Source organism: Chrysochloris asiatica, unplaced genomic scaffold, assembly GCF_000296735.1.
Source record: "Chrysochloris asiatica unplaced genomic scaffold, ChrAsi1.0 scaffold00083, whole genome shotgun sequence".
In the NCBI taxonomy this organism is placed as follows: Eukaryota; Metazoa; Chordata; class Mammalia; order Afrosoricida; family Chrysochloridae; genus Chrysochloris; species Chrysochloris asiatica.
Genome location: NW_006408601.1, coordinates 2638251 through 2647470, shown reverse-complemented (window position 1 = coordinate 2647470; position 9220 = coordinate 2638251). Strand labels below are relative to the sequence as shown.

The 9220-nt window shown below is 39.6% G+C and overlaps 1 pseudogene; it reads right to left on the bottom strand.

Annotated features, from left to right (window-relative positions):
• Positions 1–695: 695 nt before the first annotated feature.
• On the bottom strand, positions 696–1079 carry LOC102820146 (annotated as a pseudogene).
• Between the last annotated feature and the right edge of the window lie 8141 nt (positions 1080–9220).

Genomic DNA, 9220 nt, shown 5'->3' with positions numbered 1-9220 from the left:
CCTCCAACACCACAACTCAAAGGCATCAATTCTTCTACGATCCTCCTTATTCACTGTCCAGCAGTGATTGTAGTTCCCATGTATTTTAATTACAAGTGCCTTACTGCAATAACTAACACTTTGACAGTTTCATTGACATTTGCAAACTACCATTAATATATTCAAGAGTAAAAGCTGAATTTGAAAAGATCTGTTAATAAATGAAAATGAAGTTACAAAAAAACAAGAGGTGAGGAAGTTATCACTGGGATAGAAAAGTCAAGTAAGTCTAGGCCTTTGGTTGGAAGAGAACAGAATAACTGAGGATTTCCCAAATCAAGAGTTTATAGCTTAAACAAAACGCAAATCCTTCTTCACATAGAAGTTGAAACTCAAAAGCTTTATAAACTGTGACTTTAGGCCTTAAACAGTACCAACTCTTCTGATGAAAAAAGGCCACAGCAGTTAAGATTGTATTACTTGACTTTAATTTACACTAGGTTAGTGGGCACAAGCAATTTTCCTTGATAAAGTTGACAAATGAGCTTCACTCAGAACATTTTTAATAATGCACACTAAAAAAAAGTATTCATCGTACAAAGTGTTCTGCAATCTAAATATACAATAAGTTGGAAAACAATGGTTAGAAGACAAAAGCCAGTGTAAACAGACAGATTAAAGCGACTAGAGCAGTACAGTTGGATATGGCTCTGATGTTACAATTTCCTTACTTCGTCATCAATGTCCGAAATCTGTTCCTTCAGCTGACTCCACTGCTCGGGATTTAGAGAAATACCTTTTCTCCCTGGTTTCATTTCACCTTCCTGTCCATCGAATATTCTCTAATATCAGTTAGGCCTTTCCCTTTAAAGTCCCGAACACTGACATACCTCATTTTCCCAATCTGAAACAATATTATCATCTCGGCTGCTGCTGCTCTGCTTAAAGGATGATAAGGCTCTTGAAGTTTCACCAGTTTTTTGCTTCTTCACATGTTTTTCTGGAGCAACTTGCTGTTTCTTCTTCAACTTTTTGTCAACTTCACTATCAGAATCACTGCCAGATGATCTTGAAGAAACAAGTTCCTTTGATTTAGGCATTGTTCCGCTCCTGTAACCGAACAGCCTCCTGCTCGCTCGCCCATGACTCCCACCAGCCTCTCTTTGGAAACGTAAGAGTCACTATGAGTCAGAACCAACTGTATGGCACTTAACAACAACAGATAAGTATAATCATTAAAATCATCAAAATACTCTAAATAACAATTATGATTCTGTTGCCTAGAAAAAATCAAAACTCTTATTTTAGTCAATTATTTTAAAGGTTTAGCTGATGAAATGTAACCAAATCAAACCAAACCTGCTGCCATTAAGTAGATTCTGACTCAAAGCAACCCTATATATAAGGTTTTGGAGAATATAAATCTTGCCGGAGTAGACAGCCTCCTACCCTCATCCATCCCCAGCGCAGATCTGACTCTCTGGGAGTTCAGAGCCGTGTAAATGGGGGCCTTGCCACTGTGAGTTGGGGACCAGCTGTGCTGCCTTGGGGTGCTACTTTGATGCTTGGATTCAGGTGGACTCCACTCTAGACCTACAAAACTTGTAGGCCAGGATTTAACCAGTCACCCTGCCCTCAGCTTCTCTTGGTCCTTACAGACACTGAAACCAGCTTCATCAAGGGTCCCTATGAACTACTTTCAGATTGAGTGCCCTGAACACAGATAACTGAGGCCAATAGGAATACTACCTAGGGCCAAGAGCTCTACTGTATCATGCCTTCCATAACCATCTCATGAACTCCTTGAATTGTCAGAGTCCACCAGAGATTTCTACCCTTAAAGTCTAATAGCTGCACTATTTGTTTTTACAAATACAACAATCCCACAATGCCCCAGAGACAACAGACAATGTTATTAACACACATGAAAAAACGAGAAAATAGCTCAAACCAATGAATAAGAAACAGAGACAGAAAACCTTTCTGAGGGAAAAAAAGGTAACAGAACTAACTGAAAAAGATTTCAATAAAAAGATATTCTGGTACTGTCAATGAATTGACAGAAAAATAAAGCCAGGAGAACACAGAAAAAACTTTAGAAGGATTCAGGAAAATGCTACAAGGACAAACAGACAACATCAATGCCTCCACCCTTCTGTAGTTGGTGGTACGCACACCTGAAGAACAAGTGCTGACTTTCCACTGGAACCACACTTGGCAACTAGTGCTGGAGTTAGTTCTCTGCCACTTTGTTTCTTCTGCTTCTTCTTCTTTTTATTCTATTTTCTTATTTTTACCTTATTTTTGCTATTGTTTCCTTAACAGTTCTTCGTCTCCCCACTTGTGTTTTTCTTTACTTTTTTCCCTTCTTTCTTTCCCCTCTCTTTTCCTTCTGTTTCATCCTGCAGAGCAGGCACACTGACCCACTGCCTCTACAGTTGACAGTGCCTGCCTCTACAGTATCCCATAGTCAGCAGTGCCCACATGCCCCTCTGCAGTCAGTGGTGCACCTCCTGCCAAGCAAGCACCATATTTCCACTGTAGCCACATTGGAAAGCTAGATCTTGCACCAGTACTGTGTTGCTTTCCTCCTTCCTTTACTCTTTTGGTCTTCTTTCCCCTTGATTTTCCTTTTTTTGTTGTTTTTCTTTTCTTCCCCCTCCTTATTTTACTTTTCCTATATCAGTCAGAAGCCAGCGGCCCTACCCAGCCATACCCACACACCTGCTGCCCCACCCATTGGGTGACTGCCACCACCAGCTACAGCATTGATGGCAGAGGCCAACACCTATCCAGCCTGCCCTCGGCTACTCTACACAACCAGTGACTAGAGATTACGATAGTTAAGGTTTGTGATAATTAGACTGGGCCAGGATTCTTGGTGGTTTGGCAGTTAAGACATATTAATCTCCCATAATGAAAACTAATATAATGTAATCGCTTCCACAGTGAGATCTGCTATGAGAAGGCAATCAATTGAATGTTTGTTTGCTTTTTGCTGGATCTGAACCCTACATCTGGATATGTATATTGTTGTCAGGTGCTATCGAGTCGGAACCGACTCATAGCGACCCCATGCACAGCAGAATGAAACAATGTCCGATCCTGGGCCAACCTCACTAATGCTGCCACACCTGAGTCCATCAATGATGCCACCTGGCCGATCCATCTCGTTAGGGGTCTTCCTCTTTTTCTCTGACCCTCCACCTTACCCAGCAGGACATCCTTCTCCAGCGACTGTTTCCTCCGGACAATATGTCCAAAGTATGAGAAATGAAGCTTAGCCATCCTGGCCTCCAAGGAGCACTCTGGCTGCACTTCTTCCAAAACAGATTTATTGGTTCTTTTGGCAATCCATGGCACTTTCAGTATTCTCCTCCAACACCACAACTCAAAGGCATAAATTCTTCTACGATCTACCTTATTCACTGTCCAGCTTTCGCATCTATATGAGGCTATTGAAAACACCATGACCTGGGTCAGGCGCACCTTAGTCCTCAAGCTGACATCTCTGCTCTTCAATACTTTAAAAAAAGTTCCTGTGCAGCAGATTTGCCCAGTGCAATACGTTGTCTGATCTCTTGACTGCTGCTTCCGCGAGTGTTGATAGTTGATCCAAGAAGAATGAAGTCCTTGACAACTTCAATCTTTTCTCCACTGATAAGAATGTTGTTTATTGGTCCAGTGGTGAGGATTTTTGTTTTCTTGACATTGATATGTATATATATATAAAGTCCTGGTATGGCGCTGTGTGTTAATGCGTTGGACTGCAAAGTCAGTTTGAACTGCAAGATTGGTGGTTCACTCTCACCAGCAGCTCCTCGGAAACCCATACAGTCACAAATCAGAACTGACTTGATGGCACTTAACAACAACAACAACAACAACAACATATATATGATAATATGGAATCCTAGTGTGGTGCTGTGTGTTAATGCACTGGACTGCAATGTTGGTTTGAACCACAAAGTATGCTTCAAGCTCACAAGCCACTCCTTGGAAACCCTATATAATGTCATTATGAGTCAGGACTGACTCGATGGCACCTAACAACAACAACATATATATAACACTTTAAAAAGGGCTTGTTCCACAGATTTGCCTAATGCAATACATCAGTTGGAAGGCTGACTTCTGGCTATAGAGATGAATTAACCCAAGGGTGGAATAGAAGATGGCAGGCCACTGATGACAGCAAGGATCAGCAGGCAATATCACAGGCCACTGACTCAAGTCCAAATAACCAGAGGTTGGATGACAAGTCAGAAGTTGAATCCTGACCCAGAAAAAAGCAAACAAGTTTAGCCTGAGTGTCCAGTATATTGGAAGCAGGCTAAGTTGCTGAGGAAATTTCCTTTGAATTGATTGGTTGCTCATAGCTGATCTTATCATAGAAATTACTACATTTTAGCAGCCAGACCACTGAAAATCCTGGCCCAGTCAAGTTGACATAAAATTTTAGCCATCACAGGTATTGAGGAGAGCAAAATAATACTGGAAAGATAAAATAACTGTTCACTACCCTTCAACACAGTACTTTGTCTTTTCTTGAGATCCCATAAATCTTCCCACATGATTGTGATCTTTGTTTTTTCATTCCTATAAATATTCTTACCCCAGTTATCCCATAGCTCTACTACTTGAATTCTTCTTGATTCCTTTCATCCATGTTGTAGCATACATCAGTATTTCAGTACTTTTATGACTGAATGTTCTTGTTGTTATTAAGTACTTTGGAGTGGGTTCCAACTCATAGTGACCCTGTACAGGGTTTCCGAGGCTGCAAATCTTTACAGGAGCAGAAAACCTCATCTTTTTCCTGTGGAACAGTTGGTAGTTTTGAACTGCCAACCTTGAGGTTAGCAGCCTGATTCGTAACCACTACACTACCAGAGCTCCTTTTTAACTGAATAGCATCCCATTTTATGGCTGAACCACATTTTGTTTATCTATGTGTATCAATTAATGAGCATTTGGGTTGTTTCCATTTTTTTACTACTATTAATAATGCTGCTAGGAACATTTATGTGGAAAATTTTGGTGAGTTATGGATTTTAAATACTTAGAGTTGGAATTGCATGGTCATACAGTAATTCTTCATCTGTCTTTGGGTACAAGATTGTGTGTGGATATGTTTTCAATTCTCTTGGTTCTGTATCTAATGTTGCCCCTATGTCTAACTCTTTGAGACTTTCCAAACAGTTTCCCAAAGTGGCTGTTCTACTTTACATTCTCAAGAGCATTTGTCATGAGGCTTGCACTGACATCCTTGTCAACACTTGTTATTGTCTGTCTTTTTATTGTTTTGACTCTTCTAGTGGTTATAATGTCTCATTATGGTTTTGATTTGCATTTCCCTAGTAACAATTCCCTGGAGTCTTGGTGATGCTATAGGATAAATACTGGACTGCTAATCACAAGGTCAGCCATTCAAACCCACCAGCCACTCATCAGGAGAAAGATGAGGCTTTCTGATTCTGTAAAGATTTACAGCCTCAGAAACGCTACTTAGGGTTGCTGTGAATCAGAATCAACTCAATGGCAGAGAGTTTGGTTTTGGTTTTGAAAAATAATTCATGTCAAGCAACTTTTCATGTGGTATTAGGCCACTTGTATATCTTTAGAGAAATGTCTATTCTAATCCTTTGTCCACTTTAAAAATTGTTTTACCTTTTCATTGTTTAGTTGAAAGAGTCCTTGCATTCTGTATATTTCAATTTCTTGTTGATATTCCTTAAAACACAAACATACTTAATTTTGATTGATTGTGATTTATTACTTTCATTTTTTAGTTGCTTTTGCTTTTAGTATGATAGCTAACCATTGCCTAATATAAGGGCATGTTTTCTTCTAAAAGTGTTATAGTTTTAGGTCTGACATTCAGGTCTTTGGCACATTTTTAGTTAATTTTTGTTTAAGGTGTGAGGTACAATTCCAAATTCATTCTATCGCACACGGATCTCTAGTTGTCCCAGCATCATTTGTTGACAAGATATTCTTTCCCCATCAAAGGCCAAGTATTTATAAATGTAAGGGTTCATTTCTGTACTCTCTATCCTATTTCATTGGCTCAAATGTCTACTTTGCATACCAGTACAATAATCTTGATTATGAAAATGTAATAAATTTTAAATCAAGAACTGTGAGTCCTCCAACTTTGTTCCTTTTTAAGACTGTTTAGATAATTTAGCGCCTTGAAGTTTCATATTCTACTACTCATCTGTCAGTTTGTTGTACTGTGGTGAATTGCACATTGAAGCTATGCTGAAAGCTATGCCACTGGTATTTTAACAGCAGGGTCAACCATGGTGGACAGGTTTCAGCAAAGCTTCCAGACTAAGACAGAAAAGGAAAAAGGGAAGGTGGACTGCTTGTGAATGTTTAGCCACTGAAAACGTTAACAATAGCAGCAGAACATTGTCATATATAGTGCCAGAAGATGAAACCATGAATAGCAGAAGAATCTTGTCTGATATTGGCCCTCCTACACTACTGGTGGGTTTGTAGAATGGTGTAACCACTTTGGAAAATAGTACGATGTTTCCTCAAAAAAGTTGGAAATAGAAATACTGTATGACTCAGCATTCCCTCTACTTGGTATACGTCCTCAAGAAATAGGAACAGTGATACAAAAAGATGCATGCACACCATGTTCATTGCTACCCTGTTCACAATAGCAAAAAGATGGAAACAGTCTAAATGTCCATCAATGGAAGTAAGTATAAACAAACAGTGGTAAGTACCCACATTAAATGCTACACAATATTAAAGAATAATGATCAATCTGTGAAACACCTCATAACATTAATGCACCTGGAGGACATTATGCTGAGTGAAATTAATAAATCACAAAAAGAACCAATATTGCATGGGAACATTTCTGTAAATAGTCAAGAAAAGTTTTACACTCTTTAATGGTTACCAGAGGTGGGAAGAAAAGGAGAATAATTCACTGGTTACAGGTTAGACTTGTGTTCACTTAGGTGACAGGGAAGGCAATATATAACAAGATATGCTCACTCGGAATTGTCAACCATTCACGATCAAAAGCACATCATTTACCTAAAAAAACACTTTAGAAGGGTAGAGAAGGAAAGTGAAATGAAAACAAAAATCACAGGGAGGGAGGGAAGGAGATAACAGATGTTACCTAGAGGGGGTTGCAATCTATGAAATTGAAGCCAAGTGTATGCTTTGCTGAATGTACAATTGATAATTTGCTCTGTAAACCTGTACTCAATTCACAGTATAAAGTGAAAAAAGAAAAGAAAAGAAAGGAAAACTCTGTGGATCATGAGAATTCAAGCTGCAACCTATCATGGAGAATGTGTGGAAATGGGCGGTGTTTTGACTCATTGTGCAGGGGATCACCTTGAGTTGGGAAGTGGACTCAATGGAAACTATTGATCACGTTCAAGGTTTAAAACACCAGAAACCCCCATTGGAAACCATTAAAAGAAATAAAGGTCAAGTATTTTCCACCTCAATGAAAGAGTTCAGTGGTATGAAGCATGTGGAGATATTCCTATTACATCTGGCCCCTCCCACAAGGAAAATCGTAGCACAATGCCTGAATTTTGGAGGCAATATATCCTTCACTTGATAAACAGGCCACAGTAGGTTGTGTATTATACTACAACTCACCTCATTTGTCTGTCAACCAATTCCTGCAAGGTACATTCCACTCATGGGGTTCATCTTGGCCACAGGCTGCAGCCCAGGGCTAGACAAAAAAGTATCAAACCAAGTTGTTTACAGCTTACCCAGGAAATGGCAATCAAGCTGAACAAAAGTAAGAAACCCCACTGGGTAGAAACCTAGGGCAAAGGTAAACTCCTTGGAGTTTAAGGAGAAAAATCTCTCAAACTGATTTTCAAAAAAACAAGGGAATCTTTTCATCCCAGGCACTCAAATTTTGAGGCGTCTAGCCTGCACTTGCACAACCCTGAGTGAGCACTTCCTTAAATTGTGTGCCCTGGATGCCTCTCCTGACTCCCACTAGTGCTGACCTTGGACTGCCTCTGCACAGTGTTTAGACAACCTTGTCTTACTCTATGCTGAATGCCAGTCTAATTCTTGCTACTGGACTCCCCTTAACAAATAGCTCCTCTTTTAAGTCCCAGTCCTCAAATTCTGTCAATTCAGAAAGGAGAAATCACTTCTTTTTTCCAAAGAGCTCTGGATTCAAAGGTACAAGTCCTAAGTCTTGTACCTGTGAATGTCACCTTACTTGGAAAAATAGGGTCTTTCTTTGAAAATAAGGAGCTCTAGGTGGGTAGCAACAGCAACAACAACAACAGGTGCGTAATGGAGTCCTGATGTGGCACTGTAGGTTAATGTACCAGACTGCAAAGCTATTTGAATGGCAAGGTCGGTGGTTCAAGCTCACCAGCTGCTCCTCAGAAACCCTATACAGGGTCGCTATGGGTCTGAACCAACTCGATGGCATTAACAACAACAGTAGCATAGAGGTTACGAATCGGGCTGCAAACCTCAAGGTCAGCAGTTCAAAACTACCAGCTGTTCTGCCGAAGAAAGATGAGGCTTTCTGCTCCCATAAAGATTTCCAGCTTCAGAAACCCTGTACAGGGTCACTATGAGTCGGAACCGACTCCACAACACATAACAACCACAACAACATTATTAATTATTATCATTATCATATACAATTCTGAGGCTCAATAGATAAACCTGATTTGATAATCAAGATAAAGTATTAGGTTAAGATGACCATTAGGTATCTGTTAGGAGGTATTTAGCTCTAAGAAATAGAAAACCAAGAAGAATGAAGTCCTTGACAACTTCAATCTTTTCTCTGTTGATAAGAATGTTGTTTATTGGCCTGGTGGTGAGGATTTTTGTTTTCTTTACATTGAGATATACTTTTTAAGTCCTTTTTACTTTCAGCAAGCAAGGTCATATCATCTGTATATCACATGTTGTTAATGAGTCTTCCTCCAATCCTGATGCCACGTTTTTCTTCATATAACCCAGCTTCTCAGATTATTTGCTCAACATACAGGTTGAATAAGTATGGTGAAAGAATACAACATTGTCGCACACCTTTCTTAATTTTAAATCATTCAGTGTTCCCATGTTCTGTTCAAACAACTTGGTCCATGTACAGATTCCTCATGAGCACAATTAGGTATTCCAGTATACTGATACTTCCCAATGTTTTCCATAACTTGCTATGATCCACACAATTGAAAGTCTTTGCATAGTCAATAAAGCACAGGTA